At 42.1% G+C, this 21,227-nt stretch overlaps 1 long non-coding RNA gene across 1 annotated transcript in view; it reads left to right on the top strand.

Moving 5' to 3' along the window:
- Positions 1-714: 714 nt before the first annotated feature.
- The window catches only part of LOC124553613, a 28,288-nt gene continuing 7,775 nt past the window's right edge, over positions 715-21,227 (top strand). The window contains exons 1-2 of the long non-coding RNA XR_006968082.1: positions 715-743; positions 13,331-13,406. This is a non-coding gene — a long non-coding RNA (uncharacterized LOC124553613). The remainder of the gene's footprint in view (positions 744-13,330; positions 13,407-21,227) is intronic.

The following is a 21,227-nucleotide window of genomic DNA, read 5'->3' as shown; positions in this document are numbered from 1 at the left end:
TTTTTTATATGTCCGGCATGTGGAATTTCTGTTGGTTTTCAAAGGTTAATAACTGATGCTACATTTCAGATTTATGTTTAAATAAATGAGTAATTTTTAATCTAAATTTATTGAAGAACTGTTAGAAGTATTTTTTGTGAGAAATATTTGTCATGGGTCATTTGTTTTCTGTAAATTAATAAATATAGTTTCATAATAAGAATCATCCTTGCAGTTATTGTACATCGTATTGAATTTATCTCGAGGATCACTTTCTATGGAGTCATAAGATTTCCTCCATTCCCGTGCCTCTATTCATTTTGGTATTCTGCATCAGATGCTGAGTTCGCTATTAAGAAAACACCTATTATAAGCGTGGACAGAAAACTTAACTGAAAGCTACCTATTGGCACTCAAATAGCAAGCAAATATCGGAACGGCGTAACAGTGACGACAAATGTTAACAGAGTGTTGTCAACAGTAATGATTTAACAGTGGCAAAACAGTTGAATGTTTTCATTTGGTTGCTCCCACATATTGCTTTCATTCAAAGACTGAATGAATAATTACACTCAATATGTAAAATTAAAACTGAATGAGTAGATTGTTTTCCACCAAATGACTGAATTGATTTTCATTTGATTTTCCCCATTGCTGTGTTACAGATCTCCCTTCCTTGGAAACAATTTGAAGACGTTTCGGAAATCGAACCAGCTTCCTCCCACACCGAGGGTAGCCACATTAACCGCCCATCTGTGGAGCCGGTACGTCATTAGCTTTTTATTTCTTAATTTCCTTTCTAAATAATACTAAATATATAAAAAACCAACATGTTAACATATGGCACTCCTGACATTATAATGAAGTATAATGTTCTTCAGCACTAATACAAATGTGCAACACTTGATATGTCTTCTTTTTCCATTTGGAACACTGTTTCAAGTTGGCTGCCCGGGGATATACCACGTGTAGCATCCAGCAACAGTCAGCTATCATACTGACATCCCTTCGGCTCTGATACCTTACCTTCCTTTACTCTCTCGGTGGAACCTTTCACACTGCTTCTCACTCACAGAACCTAGATTGTTTTTGGAAAATAGGTAATTGGGAGTTAGTGAAATGCAGCATTGAGGCACCCAGTACCTTCAAACTATCCAGCACGTTTCTCATTATTTTGTTGTAACGGAGAGCTTGCCGAGAAACTTGCTGATACCTTCTTTAAAGGATATCTGAGTTGACCTTTCAGTGTTGTCGGTCTTATCTTCAAATGTTTTATCTTTCTTTAGTTTCCAAATGTCAGAGCTGTCAAAAACTACTCCATTCAGCTGAGCTTCTGGCAAAACTTTGAGATATGGAAAAGTGCCAATCACGCGAGCCTTTATTAAGATTTAAATCAAACTTCAGTAAAAGACTCATGAAGGTGAGCACATAGACAATATAATACAGGTCTCACCTCACACACTCATATTGGACAGTGCTGTTGTCTATTCGAAGAATGTAAACTTTTCGAAGAATGTTACATTGTCACGACTGTTAGAGGGCTATGAGCCCAGATACATTTTCAATGCTTATGAAACTGGCATCTGTTATAATTTACTTCCTGCAAAATCATATTCAGTTAAGGTAGAAAATTGCCACGGAGGGAAAAAAAGGTAACTATGCTGTTGTGTGTAAATAGCAATGGAAGTTGCCTCCTCTAATGATTCTCAGATGTTTCCAAAATGTAGAAATGCTGCTTTGTGCATATGAGTACAACCGCAGACCCTGGAGATACCAGAAATCCTTAAGACTTTTTCAGGCGTTAGATACCAAGATGAGCGCAGCAGAAAGGAATTGGACTTACTATTAACATATGCCCTGTACCTCCTAAGGAAACAATTAGTGAGGAATGTAAATGTTGTGTTCCTTCCTCCAAACTCTGCCTGGGCATAGTACACTCTGTTCAAGATAAGCACAAAATAGCAGTTTTGCAGAAGTCAGTTTCATTCTTTGAGAGGAAGGATGTAATAACAGTCAGCCTCATACAGCCTGTACAACTGTTTGTTGCTGTCTGGAATTCTATATCACAACAGACAATGTAAAATTGTTTCACAAAGGGTGACTGAGGTACATCAGTTGCTGCTGAGGCTGACATTGTTCCAGGAGGAGGATGGGGTAGAAAACTGATTTTTCTGAAAATGTCAGATTCCAGACACTGTTGTGATTAAGGTGTTCTGACTGCCATACCTGAGACTGATGAGAATAAAATGCTTACATTTATGCCTATTAGGTGCTGGCAGTAACAATGAGGAAGAAGAAGAAGAAGAAAAATAGGAGGGCATTGGGTCAGGTTTTGCTGCTGTTGTGCGAGGAATTGATACTGTCAGAAATTTCTTTTTGTCTTTTAATGTACATGACTGAATTCTAAATTATATCAACCAGTTGGAGCAACTGCAGTATGCTGGAAGGACAAACTGAACTAGACTTCTTGATTTTTTCTTTTTTTTTTTAAAGAAATTAAGGTTGCGTTCTGTGAAAATTGTCTATGTAGTGCTTTCAAATTTGAAGCACAGGATATTGGCAATTTTGTAATTAAATAACGCTTATTTCATCTTTTGGGATTATATAAAGTATGTATGGTAATGTAGGTTAAGATCCCAGGTATCACACACACTGCAGCCATTCACCCAGATGGGCCCTCATTTGCGAGTAATTGACGAAAAAATTCATAATTTTACTCGATGCTCAAGTAGTATACAGGGTGAGTCATTAACAGTTCCCACCTAGAATAACTCCAAAAGTATCATAGTAGCTGAAAAGTTTGTGGGATAAAAGTTGCATGGGACAACGGGGGCCATAATATGACGTTGGTTTTTTGTTGCTACGTGGGGTCGCGTCAGTTATGAAGGTCAACTGTGTGTGTGTGTGTGTGTGTGTGTGTGTGTGTGTGTGTGTGTGTGTTTGTTTAATGGGATGCTATAGTTCAGTACTTATTTTCTGACAGCAGCTGTCGAGACAAATCCAATGATGTGTAACAGTAAGGTCTCCGAACGTCAGCGAAGGTCACAAAGGTGGCATGAACATCCCATTTACAGGTGTTTGAAGGGATGACCATTGGTGTCAATGCAGAACTGCAACCTTCTTATTATGGATTGAGTGGCATTCCTTATCACTTTGGCACTTATTGAAGCACATGCTCTTACAATTCTCTCTCATATATAGTGAAAATAGTAAATAATTACCAAACACAGCATATCCGTCTAACGTGCCATTGATATATAAATAACATTAGACGGTTTCTCAATACAATACTAATAGGAATGGTAAGACTAGTATTGTCGAATCAAGCAAATGTGAATGATTTATTCCTTCAAAGAACAAGTCGTTATGCTTCTCATTTACTGAGAATGCCAACGAAATTCAGTGAGAGCTAGACACTTATATGCTGAAAGATATCTTCAACATACTCACCCTACACCTCATACATTTAAATATGTGTAAGATAAATTGAGAACAACTGGATCTTTAACGCATCGGAAACATATCGGGCAAAGGAAAGTTAGTAACAAGGAAGTGGAAAGTGATACTCTTGGTACTGTGGTTTGAGATCCTTGTCACTTCGTGTCAAAGACATTGTTTATAAAGACGTTCCAATTAAACTTGAAGATACGCGAGAGAGGATTGTCAGAGCATGTGCTTTGATAAGTGCCGAAGTGATAAGGAATACCACTCAATCCATGATAATAAGATTGCAGCGCTGCATTGATACCAATGGTCATCACTTCGAACACCTTCTGTAAATGGACGTTCATTAACCGCTATCAGAAAATAAGTGCCAAACTATAGCATCCCATTAAAAAAAAGAAAGGGGGTTGACCTTCATATCTCTGAAGTGACCCCACCTAGCAACAAAAAACCAATGTCCCATTATGGCCCCTGTTGTCCCATGCAACTTTTCAACTCCTATCATAATTCCAGAGTTATTCTTGGTGGCAATAGTTAGTGACTCACTCTGTATAACAGACTAGTTGTAATGGATAGGATAAGCTCTTCACGTGCAGAAGGTTGTAGAGTCAAATCTCAGCAGATGCTTTCCATTTTATATTTTTAAATCTTTCCATTTTCTTTTTTTTAAATATTTATTGAAATGACTTTGATCATTATTTTTCTTCAATTAATTGGTTTTAAACGTAATTTTTTTTATTCATATGTCACATCTTTTTAGTCATTATATGAATGTTTACATTTGTCTCGTTTTTCTCTTTATATGATTCTTTTTCCACTTGGAATTTTTGTGAATGTGAATCTGATTGTTTATCTATTATAATATTTAAATATTTGAAAATTTTGATCCATCAGTTAAAAAACAAAAGATGATATAATCTGTTTATATTCACTGTGCAATGGCGTCAAAAAAAGTATTTCTCATTACAAGATGCCAGATGTGCTTTCTTTTGGTAATTGTCATACAGACATTTAAAACATAGCCTAAATTCCCCTTGCACTATAGATGAAACAAAACTGGTGACGATTTAAGTGAAAGAAGGAATTACAAGTAAAGTTAAATGAGGAATAGAAATAATGGATGCAACAGTGTCAACGAAAAAATAGGAAGTCAAAACAGAAGAAATTAGATTGAAACTAATACATAAATTAATTGAAATCACATAAAGAAAGACTTCAAGCACAAAAAAATAATAGGAAAAAAATGAGAGCATATGAAGATGTTGTGATAACTAAAATGTGACAAAAGGAATAGAAATTTAAAAAAAATTACATTTAAACCAATTAATTGAATAAAAATAATGATTAAGGTCATTTTGATAAAAAGTGAAAAATAAGAAAAGATAATTAAAGTACCAGATCAGATTCAAACCTGTGACCTCACGCATGTGAAGCCACACCCTATCTGTCACACGTGCAACCCTCCGATGTCACATTCCATTTTTAATGCTGTTGAGCACCACGTGAAATTCTGAAGTTTTTTCCATCAGTTACTCTCAAATGAGGGCTCACCGGGATGAATGGCTGCAGGGTGTAATACGTAGGACTAACCGACATTACTGTATGGCCGGTTTCAGAAACTCGATCCCACCACTGGAGACCTCTCCTTGTCAGTTCTGGTTTCAAGAACATTTTTAGCATATGAATGTATCGAGGCACAGTAACAGGGACTGCGGCCCCATACTGTCGGAAAAAATACAGTCCAAGTGTGACGGATACTGATGAGTAAAGTGTGAATGCTCAGGAGCACAATAAAGCAGGTTTTGTTTACAGGTGGTCCCATTTGCTTGAAAATGAGCTTCATCACTCATCGGCAAAATCACTTGCATTCTACAAGCAAAGTCGTTGCATACAGCGAAATCAGTTGGCTTGAGTTGTTGCACAACAAGAAGTTTGTACTGATTGAATATTAATGTGAGCAAAATGTTTCTAACAAATTGATGACCGATTGCTAGTTAACTTGCATGACGGCTAGCTGACTGTCACGGGCATCTGGCTCTCGCATCCATTAGCCCTGTAACATTTTCTGGTACCATTGCATTGCTTCTTGGGCCTGAACACTTCGTATGCGTTATGTTCCCAGTTGATCTGAAGTTTTGCACCCATCTGAAGATTGTGTTAAGACTCAGGACAATCTCGTGTCATCTGAGATTGACTCGTACACAAAACATTTGCTGCGTAGCTGCAACAGACCCACCACTTCTGAAGAAGCTGTCATAGACGAACAAACGATGTTGCAAGTCACGCTGCTCCATTGTAACTGAAACGGTATGTCATGTGGAGGGGAACTACCCCCATCGTGACCTAAAACCGACCCTCTGCTATGTGTCATCCTGTAGTTGTGGTTCACTTACAGCTTTATCTTAATAGTTATGTGAAATATCGCCTGTTCCTGCAATGAAACTTGTACTTGAGTTTTGACTCCAGGCTTTGCTCAAAATTTATTGGTCTGTATGACTCACCTGATGTCGAACTCAAAAAGCAATTATCCTTACATTCACAATCACTTGGAAATGTTACACACTTACAGTTTTATTGTATTGCAGCTGTTAAAGTTCACTCACGTAATGGTGTGACACGACTCAACCCCCCACCCCCACCCCTCTAGAGCTGAGCTCGGAGGAAGTCTTGCCTGCTGTGCCGGAGCGTGTGCGTGTGATTAGTGTGTCATACTGTAACAATACGACTCAACATAGATGTAACAGAACTTCAATAGCGTATTTGACTCTATTGGTTACGGTAGAGAGATCGATCTTTCGGTCCTGTCTGTATATTTATATATAATATATCTAAAAACAAAGATGATGTGACTTAACCATACGAAAGCGCTGGCAGGTCGATAGATACACCAACATACACACAGAATTCTAGCTTTCGCAACAAACGGTTGCTTCGTCAGGAAAGAGGGAAGGAGAGGGAAAGACGAAAGGATGTGGGTTTTAAGGGAGAGGGTAAGGAGTCATTCCAATCCCGGGAGCGGAAAGGCTTACCTTAGGGGGAAAAAAGGACAGATATACACTCGCACACACACACATATCCATCCGCACATACACAGACACAAGCAGACATTTGTAAAGGCAAAGAGTTTGGGCAGAGATGTCAGTCAAGGCGGAAGTACAGAGGCAAAGATGTTGTTGAAAGATAGGTGAGGTATGAGCGGCGGCAAATTGAAATTAGCAGAGATTAAGGCCTGGCGGATAACGAGAAGAGAGGATATACTGAAGGGCAAGTTCCCATCTCTGGAGTTCTGACAGGTTGGTGTTAGTGGGAAGTATCCAGATAACCCGGACGGTGTAACACTGTGCCAAGATGTGCTGGCCGTGCACCAAGGCATGTTTAGCCACAGGGTGATCCTCATTACCTACAAACACTGTCTGCCTGTGTCCATTCATGCGAATGGACAGTTTGTTGCTGGTCATTCCCCACATAGAAAACTTCACAGTGTAGGAAGGTCAGTTGGTAAATCACGTGGGTGCTTTCACACGTGGCTCTGCCTTTGATCATGTACACCTTCCGGGTTACAGGACTGGAGTAGGTGGTGGGAGGGTGCATGGGACAGGTTTTACACCGGGGGCGGTTACGAGGGTAGGAGCCAGAGGGTAGGGAAAGTGGTTTGGGGATTTCATAGGGATGAACTAAGAGGTTACGAAGGTTAGGTGGACGGCGGAAAGACACTATTGGTGGAGTGGGGAGGATTTCGTGATGGATGGATCTCATTTCAGGGCAGGATTTGAGGAAGTCGGATCCCTGCTGGAGAGCCACATTCAGAGTCTGATCCAGTCCCGGAAAGTATCCTGTCACAAGTGGGGCACATTTGTTGGTTCTTCTGTGGGAGGTTCTGTGTTCGAGGAGATGAGGAAGTGGCTCTGGTTACTTGCTTCTGTACCAGGTCGGGAGGGTAGTTGCGGGATGTGAAAGCTGTTTTCAGGTTGTTGGTGTAATGGTTCAGGAATTCCGGACTGGAGCAGATTCGTTTGCCACGAAGACCTAGGCTGTAGGGAAGGGACCGTTTGATGTGGAATGGGTGGCAGCTGTTATAATGGAGGTACTGTTGCTTGTTGGTGGGTTTGATGTGGACGGATGTGTATTTATTATTTATATATAATATTGAATATAATAGAGGGAAACATTCCACATGGGAAAAATATATCTAAAAACAAAGAAGTGTAACAGAGCTAAAGACTCAGCGAAGTAAGGAACCAGAAAAAGAAATGTCGGGTACGGCCTTTCTGCCATACATTCCCAGAGTGACGGACAGAATCGGCCGTATATTGCGCAAACACGGCGTAAAGACGATTTTCAAACCGACAAGGAAGATCAAAGAGTGTCTTAGATCGGCGAAGGAGAAAAGAGACCCACTTGCAATGTTGGGAATATACCGTATACCTTGCACATGCGGAAAAGTTTATGTCGGAATGACTGGACGATCCATTAACACCAGGATCAAAGAGCATAAGCGACATTGCAGGTTGGGGCAGGTGGAGAAATCGGCCGTGGCAGAGCACGCACTGAATGAGACCGACCACGTAATAAAATTCGCCGACACGGAAGTTCTGTCTGTAGAGAAGCACTATCACACGCGCTTGTTCAGAGAAGCTGTAGAAATCCAAAAACACGCGAACAGTTTCAACAAGAAAGAGGAAAGCCTTAAGGTAAACGGATCCTGGCTTCCCGTACTGCAGCGAACGACCATCGCAGGTAGCAAGAGGAGAAACGCACCGGAAATGACTGCAGATAAGCCCTCGGACGTTGGCGCGCCAGATACATATAGCCTGTGGCCGCGAGCTCGCCTCCAGTTCACCACCGGCAATGGAGGGTGAAGCTTTGACAATGCCAGCCACTCGTGCTGGCGAAACGTCGGAAAAATCATTAGATGAACGTCGGCCGAAGAACCCGAGACAGAAGCCGATAGGCAGTTTGTCAACAAGTGGCCACGAAAGCCTTAACAATTTTGTATAACCAGAGACTCATGGCACCCCTGCTATACGTAAAACCATTTTGACACTCTAAATTAGTAATTCATTTATTTTATTTTTATGATTTTGGGTTTATAGCCATTCTCAGTTGCAAATTGACAAGCCTAAATGACATAAGCAACCATTGAGCATGACAGTTATTATAGGTCAGTATAATAACTGATCAGTTAGCTGTGAATATTGTTCTGTTTGTAAACAAACATATATGGATGGATTTATGTATCTCTCTCTCTCTCTCTCTCTCTCTCTCTCTCTCTCTCTCTCTCTCTCTCTCTCTCACACACACACACACACACACACACACACACACACACACACACACACCTCTCTCTCTCTCTCTCTCTCTCACACACACACACACACACACACACACACAAGCATGTGTTTGTGTGTGCATGCATGTCTAATCAGAGATTCTGTAACAATTAGAAGTGCAATCTGTGAATGGTGACTGATTATTAAAATAAATTTATAACAGTTTTCAAAAAATGTACAGAAATGAATGATAAGTGATGCAACTCACTGTTAGCCCATAAATACAAGTTGTCGTGACCAAACGAATACAGAAATAGTTTGCTTTTTAGTCACAGAGATATAACATTGAAGTCTCTCTGTGCCCAGTTACTGTTTGACACTGCACATTTTCTCACGGTGAAGACGGAATAAACGAGAATGCAACTGTCTTGTTCGCATTGAACGAAATTTGTGAGTTTTTCGGCTGAAGCGTGGACTGTAACGTGAAACTTATTGGAGATGTCACTCCTCCTCTATTGGAACAGTTTTGTAGTGGTGTACACTACATCAGTTGATTTTTGTCTTGCACCTTCCACAGTCTCACAAAAAGCAGCCTTTTTAAAGGCCACCTGATTCTGACAATCGGCCATTCCGCCTCACGAGTGCTACTTCGCACCAGTGAGATCGAGTACTCGACTTCCGCACTAACGCCGAATCACGACCAACCCTACGCTTCAGTAAGGGAAAAAAAGTCGACGGGTACAAAGCGACTGCAGCGCGACAGTTCAGACTTGTCATACTTGTGGAATTACAGTGGGAACGAAGGAAGCCCCACACGGAAGTAACACAGTACCTCAAATTGTAAAGTATTAGGCCTGTACTCACTCACCCTTCTGATCTGTCGGTGACCGGGCACATGCTATGAACTGCCTCATCTCGTGCTCCCTAATCCTTTTAAATTGTCGATGCCACACCCAGACTGGCAGTTGCCCTTACTCGCTTTCCAGGCCAGCCCTTCTCTACGCTGTGATTTCAGAATGTACTAAAGTTTGAACGGATTTATTAAACTTTTGAAAAAATGCTGCGAACTCGTGCACCAGAGGAATATATTGTTATTGCTTGTCTGGAAACACTGTACGTGTTTGCATCTTTGATGTACTGCTTGTCTTAGAGAGCAGTGACCCTATCTCCACAGTTGTGCAATTCCAACCTGCAATTATATGGAAGATTTTGCTTGCTCGGCACCCTGTTCTCTGTTGTGACATTATTATCTGACGGCTATTCTCCGCTTTGTATACGGTTACATCTGTAAGGAAGCGGGAACCCCACTACAAACTGCTGGAAGTCCTCATCGTCTGAGCAATGCATCCTTCGAGACTGCCGGTAATGAGGAATGTGGCCGTGCAAAGAATTATCGACTTTGGCTCTTTCGGGAACTTATTTTCGGGAGAACGTATGTGGTCTTGGACTGAATGACACCACCTGTATGTTACGTTTTGCTCATTATAAACAAAAATGAACGTATAAAGTGATTATATCTGAGTACACTTAATGCTCTAAATTGCCACAAGAGCTTCCTGTATAGATGCAAAAGTGTATGCTGCAAGGAAGATTTTCCTCTCAGATTTGGAAATGTGAGATTTTTCATCCAGATAATTCACTTCTTTTGGAAGCCTATTCAAAATGGTTGGTATAGAACACTGCACATTTTTCTGTACCATTCCACAGTTTCCTCTACTACTGAAGCTTTATTCACGCTGAATTTGAATACAGTTATGCGCATCCAGTATCTCGGACTTATCACACTAAATATACCAAACTAAAATTGACGGAACTTCACAAATCGAAATATGTTTCCTTTTTGGCAGTGAAGTTATAAACAAATATAGTGCATTGCATTACTGTCTTCGTTTACTCGAGCTTATTTTTCAATTTTTGTAGTTCATTTTCATGCTTTAATGCTCAAAATAGAGGCTGAGGCAACCATGTTGCAAAAGCACTAATTGAATGTGTTTCATCATCAGAAAGATTTGTATTCAATAATCTCCTTACCTCAAAGTATATTTACAGTTGTTCATCCACACGAAGTCACCACAGTAGTGTCAGTGAATGAGAGGTAAACAAGATAAAAACCGTAAGTCAATAAGAATTTCATGGTCACTTCCTTTGTTAGTATGCCATCTCCTTGCAATGTAGCCCATCAGCATCAGTGAAAAATAGAACCGTGTACACTGAGAGGGAAATTGGTAACATACGAGGTGTGTTCAAAAACTAATTGAACTTTTGAAATAGCACACCAACCAGCAGAGAGAGCATGCTGGAGCTACTGAGCACACCTAGCAGCAGGTTTAAACAACAAACAGCCATTTGCCTCGCATCGCTCGGACAATTAGCGAGCGAACGACAGCCGCTAAAGCAAGCACGTGTACAGCCTGCTCATCGGATTAGTGCAATGAAGGAGCCTGGAGAACAATTTGTGTGAGTGAGTGAGTGTGAAATTCTGCTACAAATTTGGCAAAGCTTTCAGAGACATTTCAAATGCTTAGCCAAGCATACGGGGAGGACTGTATGAGTTGCTCGCAGTGCTACAAGTGGTTTAAACATTTTCAACAGGGCATAATGTTGGTCTGTGACGCTTCCGGGTCTGGACGTCCTTCCAAATCGACAGATGATGGTGACGCGGATAGCGTTCGTGCCGTGATTCGTGGAAATTAACTGTTTGGGATGTTGCTCAGGAGGTGGGCATCAGCGTAGGATCGTGTTATCAAATTTTGAGTGAAATGCTTGAGATGCGTCATGTCAGTGCGAATTCGTGGCACGTTTGTTGACCGAAGATCAGAAACAGACCTGTGTTGAAATGTGCGGGGAACTGCTTGCCACTGTTAATGACAATGAAAACTTCTTAAGAACATCATAAAAAAGTTCATGAGAAGTGAGGGTCACTTTGTCCAAAGAAAAGCACGCATGAGTAGGTCAAAGATCAAGGTGATGTTGGTTTTTTTTGTGACCGCAAAGGCATTATCTATCACAGATTTGAACAACATGGTCAGACGGTAAACGGGGAAGTCTAACAGGGAATACTAGTGCGCACGATGGATGCTGTGCGCAGGAAGAGGCCTGAATTGTGGGAAAACCAGAGTCGGATGTCTCATTGTGACAATGTGCCGGCTTACGCGTCACTCCTTGTCTGCAGTTACCTAGCAAAACAGCACATTCCCATTGTGTCCCATCCACCATATTCTCAGGACCTAGCCCCAGCACATTTTTCCCTGTTTCTCAAACTGAAAAACACATTCAGAGGACGTCGTTTGCAAACCGTAGAAGAAACACAGGACAATTGACGAGAAACCTGTGAAACCTGTGTGCCATCCCACGAAAAGCATTCCAGGTGGTGTTTGAAAATGACAAGAAACAATGGGAACTGTATTACCAGTGGAGAGGACTATTTTGAAGGGAACAATGCTTGAAATGTTGTACAATAAGCAATAAGACTGATACAGCAAAAGTTCTTTTTTAAAATGCTGAACTAATGGGCTACATTTTAAGGTGACATAGTCACAGGGGAAATGATCACACAATTTTTATTGTCTTTTATGTATTTTTACCCTTTATCTTCTTTTGAAATTTATCATTGCTTTAATCCATATTCATTAAAATATCCTGTTTTAGGTGAAGCTCGGTTTCTTCAGAAGGCTATTTTTAAAAAAATTGTAAAAATATAAGTCGAGCAGTGTCTCTTATCTTACAACTCGCATCCTCCAGGACTGGATTTGTGAGCACGAAGGCTAATTGTCGCGCCTCAGCTGGTCGCCACAATCGTCAGATGTCAATATTTCTGAGTCTCTGTGCTCTGCTTCAGAGAGACGGATACTCGGTCGCTATCCTTCTCCGTCATCGTTTTCTGAACCTGCCACTATTTTGCAGGAAGAGTGGTATAAGACTGCTTCAAAAATCGTGCTAGAGCTGTATTTATCCGTTGCGAGATGACTGGGAGCTGTTTTGAATGTCTACAGGTTTCCTACACCGTATTTGGCATGCTAGTGTCTTGTGTTTTTGGTGTTTCCATATACCCCCTGTGTGTTTCTTATTTATGTACGTGTGTTGTTCATTACTGTTTGTTATTTTGTTACTTGCTACGACCCATCAAGTGATCTCCAAGTCCTGATGTCATGACGAATGGTGTCCCTTCGTGAACTCCCAGACGTTGTTTTGTTCCTCAGTTATTCCAGTGTCCTCCCAGTGGTTTCTTTGATGTCTCCTATTCATGTCCTCCTGTCTTTTCCTCTCTGTGACCTTCCATCCTTCTGAGCAGTACAGTTTATTGTAGTGAGTCTTAGGCTCCTTCTCCAAACATATATTCCAAAAGAATCACTTTTCTTGCTGTCCACTTTTTTATTGTCGACTACTCGTATCTGTACAGAGCTGTGGGAAAGATCAAGGTTTTATGTATTTTTATTTCCTCAGTGTCGACAGTTTCACTGCCTGTAGTTACTTGCCTAATTTAATTTTAGTGGATTTTTCAAATTGTTCCATCCTTGCTTCAACAGTGTAGGAGCCGCTTTTTGTTCTCGTGAATCCTAAATGTCTTTATTCCTGTTCTCACAAAGTCAGTAATATAATTTTTGAATCTTCTGTAATGCAGCACCTCTTTGTCACAGGAACCCGAGTGTATTATCGTGCAGGAATAAGATCTGTCACGACGCCTTGCAAACTGGAGCGCTACGACCCAGACAGGTAGGAACAAACTTACGTTTCCAAAAAGTTTTTTTCTTTCCTCTTCATAACCATTTATATCTAATTTTAAGACGAGGTTTTGTAGTACTGACAAAACCTGACACTGGTTACGATGATACACACTAGCTCGTGCTAAAGTGTGTACTGCTGCTACTAGTAGGTGCGAGTGTCACATGCGTGCAGATATTGGCTGCTCGACTTCAGAATGTGAAATGTAGCAATATTTACACACACATTTATTTTACTCCTGTATAACTTCTAGGATTATTTTCAGTGACATCAAAATCCATAGTTTCTGACTTCGTATAAACCCAGACACGGAAAAAAAGAAGCTCAATCAGTTATATTTTCCTCTCTAGTATGTTTATTTTACTACTAGCTGTAAGATCTTACTAATATTTAAATAAAGTAAAGTAAAACTGACTTGTATACTTTGCATAGCCTAACATACAATTCAGGGTAACAGTGTGGTCAAAGCCAGGAGCACATTGTATTTTTGCTGAAGCACAGTAATTGGGAGTGAAACACTCAGCACTTTCCAACTTCGACAAAGACATCATCAAGTTGCTATGTATCGGAATCTCTAGCTGCAATGACAGTTCCGAATAGTACCTGCACTTGTCGTACAGTGTACAGGGTATATCAAAAAGAATCATCCTATTTGGCACTACTGTATTTCTGGAAAATAATAAACATACACATAGAATTTTGTTTTTTGACGACCTCAAAAAGTTTTTTGTTTATATCTTTTCTAGGTGTTCAATACTCTCCCCTTGAGATGCACGGCATGTCAGTGCAGTATTCAAATTGCTCCCACACATGCAGCGACCATGTCGAGTAACTGCTTCCACAGCTGCTGTTATGCAATGTCTCATTTCACTCACTGTTGTTGGTTATGGAGGCACATAAAGAAAGTCTTATATAAATCCTCATAAGAAATAATCGCATGCCATCAGGATTGGTTACGTTGGAGTCCAGTAATGTAAGGCCAAATGGTTTGGTCCAATGCAGCCGATCCGTCGTTCACTAATCCTTTGACTTAAAAATTCCCACACTTCCAGATGCCAGTGTGGAGATGGCCCATCCTGTTGGTAAATGAAGTCATTCGAATCAGTCTCCGACTGCGGGAAAAGGAAGTTCTTAAGCATATTGAGATATGTGCTTCCTGTAACACTGTTCTCGGAAACCCCCCCAGGGGGTCCACAACTCTTTTGTGGATACGTGCATAGCGAGCACGGGATCCCGAGCTAATGTGGCCTACCTTCCTTTCCGGGCTGCATACCTTCCCTTTCCGCATCCTTCCCCATCCCGCATCTTCGCCCCTCCTCCCCTCACCTCTGGCTCTTTGCTTCCCTTTCTCCCCATCTGGGAGTATGGTTTGTGCCTACGTCCGGAGACGGACGCTCGAAACTGTTCCAACTTCCTTGCTTTCTACACTTGCAAGTCTTCGTCCTTCCTCTGTCTTTTTCTTTTCCTTTCCTCTTCTCTTTGCCCTTTTCTCCGCTGCGGCGTTTGAGACCCCTCTTATTTCCTTTCCCTTTCTCTTTTTTCCTCCCTGTGCGTGTCTGAAGGCCGACCCACGCACTTCCATGCGTAGCCGGTGACGGGGTAACGCGTAATTCCCCGCCCCGGGTAGACAGGCAGGACACGTACCTACCCTCTGGTAACGGCCAGGCCCAGGGAGGGGTGATTACCCGAGCTGATACCTTCCGAAAGTGCCGATTGGTCCCTCCGTCCGTTTGTCGGGAGGTGTGACCTGAGGTGTGAACAATCACCTAAGGCGGGAGTGCCCTCAGTGAGGGCCCCCACAAGGGAGGAGCGCGCCATTGGAGACGCCGGTAATCATGGGGGATTCTTCTGCAATGGTTTCCTCACCTTCCACTATGTCTGCTCACAAACGTAAGTTCACTGAGTCTCAGCCACAGACAGTTCTTCCATCGTTGCCACAGTTCCTTGTTGTTTCTCGGTCTGACGAAGGTCACGACTTCTCCACGGTCAACCCTTTCATTATTCAGAAAGGTGTCGACGCAATTGCAGGTCCTGTAAAGTCTTGTTCCTGATTACGGAATGGCACCCTGTTGTTAGAAATTAACAGTGCCCTGCAGGCACAAAAATTGCTGCGTACTTCTCTGCTCCACACCTTCCCTGTCCGGGTGGAACCGCACCGTACCTTAAATTCCTCGCGTGGAGTCGTTCATACACGATCCCTCGATGGATTGTCTGACGAAGAAATTCAGCACTACCTGTCTGACCAGGGCGTAACGGCTGGTCATAGAGTTATGAAAAGGGTTGACACGAACATCATTCCAACCCGCACTGTCTTCTTGACGTTTGACAAAGTTCAACTCCCATCGAAAATCAAAGCGGGCTATGAGATAATTTCCATTCGTCCTTACGTCCCAAACCCTACGCGTTGCTATCGATGTCAGCGGTTCAATCACACCAGCCAGTCCTGTTCCAATCCGGCCAAATGTGCTACGTGTGGCAAGGATGCCCATGAGGGTGCTTGTCCACCTCCATCCCCTCGCTCCATCAACTGTATGGGTGACCACGCTGCTTCCTCTCGAGATTGCCCCGTTTTTAAGGACGAAAAGCTCATCCAGGAAATCAGAGTGAAGGAAAAGGTGTCGACCTTTGCTGCTCGAAAATTATTCGCCAGTCGACAGCCCACCGTGCCTCAGACAGGAAAATACAGCACTGTCCTGGCTTCTCCTCGGCCAACAAAGGAGGCGGCCACGCAGACTTGCGACCTCACCTTCAGTGCCACGGTTGTCAGATCGGCCAGCGCAAAGATCGCCCGTTCAACCTCACCACTTTCCCCTGCCCTCTCTATGGTTCACCTTTCGTCGGGTTCTGCCAAATCTCGAGCCCAAAAGTCAGACACCAAGTCTTCGAAAAAAGAGCATACTCGTGAAGAGTTTTTACGTACCGCAACATCACAACCATCGGTTCCTCCTTCATCTAAACATCATACTTCCAAGAAGGCTACAAAGAAACCCAGTTCCTCTCCTTCTCCGCCAAGGCGTGTCCCATCTACAGCACCACCTGGCGGAAATCGCCCTCGGCCGTCTTCTGTGTCGCTGAGGTGCACTGCTGGTGGCCGGTCAACTGGCCGATCGCTGGTGGCAGGAGCTGCTCCTGACCAACCTATGGATCAGGATCTTCTGCCTTCGGCTGAATGCCACTCCATGCTGTCGGTCGCAAGCTCTGAGCAGTCGTTGAGTTGACAGCACTCTTGGTCACATTCCGTCAATTTCTGTTCACCCTATGTCCATTATCCACTGGAATATCCGCAGCATTCGAGCCAATCGGGATGAATTGTCGATCCTCTTACGATCCTACTCGCCGGTCATCCTCTGTCTTCAGGAAACAAAGCTGCGTCCCCATGATCGCTTTGTTCTCCCTCATTTTCAGTCCGTCCGATATGACCTCCCCTCTGTTGAAGGCACTCCCGCCCATGGAGGACTCATGATTCTTCTCCATGATACTCTCCATTATCACCCAATCCCCTTAAACAGTTCCTTCCAAGCTGTCGCCGTCTGCCTTTCCCTCTCTGGATACACGTTCTCTCTTTGTACTGTATACATTCAATCGTCCACACCAATGGCACGAGCTGATCTCCTTCATCTTCTTGGTCAGGTTCCACCCCCATATTTGCTGGTTGGGGACTTCAATGCCCACCACCCACTTTGGGGATCTCCACATCCTTGTCCACGTGGCTCCCTATTGCTAGACGTCTTCCACCAAGCGGATCTAGTTTGCCTCAACACTGGGGTCCCCACATTTTTGTCTGCCTCCACGACAAATTTATCTCATTTGGACCTTGCGGTCGGTACTATTCCGCTAGCTCGGCGCTTTGAATGGGTCGCCATTGATGATACACACTCGAGTGACCACTTTCCATGTGTCCTTAGACTGCAGCCTCAACTGTCGTATATGCGTCCGCGACGCTGGAAGTTTGCCCAAGCCGACTGGACACTTTTTTCGTCTCTAGCGACATTCGATGACCGTTGCTTTCCCAGCGTCGACGATGAGGTCACACATATTACCGACGTTATTCTTACAGCTGCGGAACGTTCAATACCACGCACCTCCGAATTGCCCCGGCGCCCCCCAGTTCCTTGGTGGAACGAGGCATGCCGTGACGCAATACGTGAGCGGCGACGTGCTCTTCGCATTTTCCGTCACCATCCTACTTTGGCCAACTGTATCCGCTATAAGCAGCTCCGTGCTTTTTGATGCACCCTGTAGTACTACCTGAGCCTCGAATCGCAGCTGCTTGCAGTAGTCTGCATTTGTGGCAATATCCTTATAGAGAGAAATGAGGATCATTTATAGGAATAGAATTACTATTGCATCTTGCCTCAGTGGTTTTGTAAATGTTGACTAAGTTCTTAGATGGACTTAACATTCATAAAATTTAGGAAATACAATTTTGTAATAAATTATGTGCCCAAAGATTTTTTAAAATAAACTAAAACAGTCCATCAAACAATGAAACTCCTGGATGGAATGTAACAGTATTATGAAAAGGAAGCTTTCTACGCATGCCGAGTTGTAAATAGGCACAATAAAAAGACTGTTACAAATAACCTTTCGCCCTGCGAGGTCTTCGTCTGTTAGTAAAACAATCCATGTTAGGTACTGGAACCTTTTTTTAAAGAATTGTTTCATCTGGAAATTTGTCTTGATTTTTTTTTTCCTCCCTATCAGGAATAACTGAGATTGACAAATGTTTTAAAATGGCAGCTACTTGTGCCAACAGCTCTTCAATAACAAAAACTGGCAACAAATAATCAAATTATTTAAAAAAATTAATAATGTGTACGTATATATAATCTACCACTTGCGGAATATTTAAGATTGGGATCATTTATTAACTGTCTTTCAGAACAGATTTGGTTTTTTGCATATAAAATCATTTAAATCAAAGCACGGTTCGTGAACCACATTTACATTTAAAGACAATTCCAACACATTGCACAATACCCCGGTTCAAAATTATTCTTCTCAGTATGAAAAAATACTCATATGATAATTACTGGTTGGTTCTGATTGATAATACGTCCCTGTGTTCGCTCATCAGTATTTCACAAAATTACCAGCAGAACACAGCGCATTGCCTTATCAGGACACAGTATAGGACAGTACGGCAGTAATTGGCTTCCATTTCCTCAGTATATGTGTGCAATAGGCCAGCAACTTCAGTACAAAACTTATTTTGCTACCCCCAAACAGTACAGTGGTGGTATAACTTAAAAGGCACACCACATGAAATATGCCAGGCTCCAGAGGGTAGCATATTGTTGTGTGTGCAGTAAACAAATGGTCTAAGCACAGGGGCTTCCCAGATACACCGTGACCAACAACAAACCGCGCTGCTGCTGCGGTCGCAGGTTCGAATCCTGCCTCGGGCGTGGATGTGTGTGATGTCCTTCGGTTAGTTGGGTTCAAGTAGTTTTAAGTCTACAGGACTGATGACCTCAGATGTTACGTCCCATAGTGCTTAGAGCCACTTGAACCAAACAACTGAATAATAATGCAGTCATCAAGACAACATGGTCGCACACAATGCTGGGCCTTCCAGCCACATTTCCTTCTCTCCTCTGTTCAGCCAACGCCTGGAATATGTGCTGCACATTCCCCCTTACAAACAGGCAGGAACGGTGAGTATTTTTAGCTCACTTCAGTGCATGCTGTAGGAGCGTGTGCCAAATGAATGTCCTTCTGTCTTGCTTGAAATCGTCTATGGCTTTACCAGAGGCCACTCAGTGAATCCCACCATGTTTTCCTCTACTAGGGTACAGCAGATTTCATTTCCTAAACCATCTGTTGGAGTCTGATATATTTCCCACAATGTCAATATTGATAAGATATTTTTGCTAGTCATCCGCGTTAACTTACATTTCTCTACATTTGTAGCAAGATGCTGTACACGTCCCCCCCCCCTTCTCCCCCCATCAGTCTTCTGACTCTAGCACTTGCAACCTACGTGCTCAGTTATTTTCTGGCTGTTTTTCAATCTGTCTCTTCCTCTACAGTGTTAGCTCTGTTTAGCTCTCTAGCACAACGGAAGTTTTAATAGATGTCCTATCATCCTAGCCCTTGCTCTTATCAATATTTTCCATATATTCCTTTCCTTGCCAATTCTGTGGAGAGATCGTCTCATTTATTACCTTACCAGTCCATCTAATTTTCAACGTTCTTTGTGGCACCACAACTCAAATGCTTCCATTCTTCTCTTTCCCAGTTTTCCCATAGTTCATGTCTCACTACTTTAAAATGTTGTGCTCCAAACGAACAATTCCACCAATTTCTTCCTCACATTAACGCCCGTGTTTGATACTAGTAGACTTCTCTCGACCAGAAATGCCATTTTACCTGTGGTACTCTGTTTCTTGATGTACTCCTTGCTCCCTCTGTCGGCGGTTGTTTTGCTGCGTAGGTAGCAGGACTTCTTAACTACATTTACTTTGTGGTCATCAATCGTGAAGTTAAATTCATCACTGTTCTCATTTTTGCTACTTCTCATTAAGTTCTTCTCCTTTGATTTAATCTCAATTCATATTCCGTATACATTAGCCTGTTCATTCCATTCAGCTTGCCCTGTAATTCTTCCTAACTTTCACTGAGGACAGCTATGTCATCAGTGGATCTTATCATTGATATCGTTTCATCTTAAATGGAAGGTTCAAGAGTGGAATTAAAATTCATCACCGTCATTGCGTCTTTGGTGTATAGATTGAACAGTAGGGGAAAACGACTACGTCCCTGTCTTCCACACTTTTTAATCCGAGCACTCTGTTCTTGGTCTTCCAGTCTCATTGTTCCCTCTTGGCTCTTGTACATTTTGAATGTTATGTGTGTTCTTACAACTTACCCTTAATTTCCTGAGAGTTTCATACATCTTCACAGGTTAACGCTGTTGAACACATTTTCCAGGTTGACAGATCCTATGAACGTGCTTTGATTTTTCTTCAGTTGTGCTTCCATTATCAACAGTGACATCACAACTGCTTCTAGTGCTTTTACCTTCCCCAAAGTCAAATCAATTGATGCTTAACACGAGTTCAATTTTCTTTTCCATTCTTCTGTATATTATTCTTGTCAGCAACTTGGATGCATAAGCTATTAAGCTGATGATGTGATAATTATCGTACTTGTCAACTGTTGCAATCTTTAGAATGGTGTGGATAATCTTTTTCTGAAAGTCAGTTGGTATATTGCCAGACTCACATTCTACACACTAATGTGAATAGTTACTTTGTTATCACGTCTCCCAATCATTTTAGAAAATCTTACGGAATGTTGTATCTCCCTTTTGCCTTATTTGATATTAAATTTTCGGAAGCTGTGATTCTGATTCTAATACTAGACCACATATCTTCTCCATATCGACTCCTGTTTCTCCTTCTATTACGACATTAGCCAAGTCTTCCCCATCATACAGGCATTTCCTACTAACTGCTCTCTTCTGTGCATTTAACAGTTGCAGTCTTAATGTTACCTTCTGTGCTTTTAATTTCACCAAAGTTTGTTCGACTTTTCTATATGTTGAGTGTTCCCAACAACCATTTCCTTTCAGATTTCTTCTCTTCTTTGTGGTCATATTGCCTTAGCTTCTGTGCGCTTCCTATTTCTCATTTTTAAGTGACTTGTACATCTGTATTTCTGAATTTCCCTGAGCATTTATGTACTTCCTTCATTCATCAACTGAAGTATTTCTTCTGTTGCCCACGGTTTCTTTGCAATTAGCTGCTTTCTGCCTTTCCAGCCTCTGTGATTATTTGAAGAGATCTCCATTCCTCTTCAACTATGCTA

This window comes from Schistocerca americana, chromosome 11 (assembly GCF_021461395.2).
Source record: "Schistocerca americana isolate TAMUIC-IGC-003095 chromosome 11, iqSchAmer2.1, whole genome shotgun sequence".
Classification (NCBI taxonomy): Eukaryota; Metazoa; Arthropoda; class Insecta; order Orthoptera; family Acrididae; genus Schistocerca; species Schistocerca americana.
The sequence above is the reverse complement of the archived record's forward strand: the minus strand, read 5'-3'. Positions and strand labels throughout refer to the sequence as shown.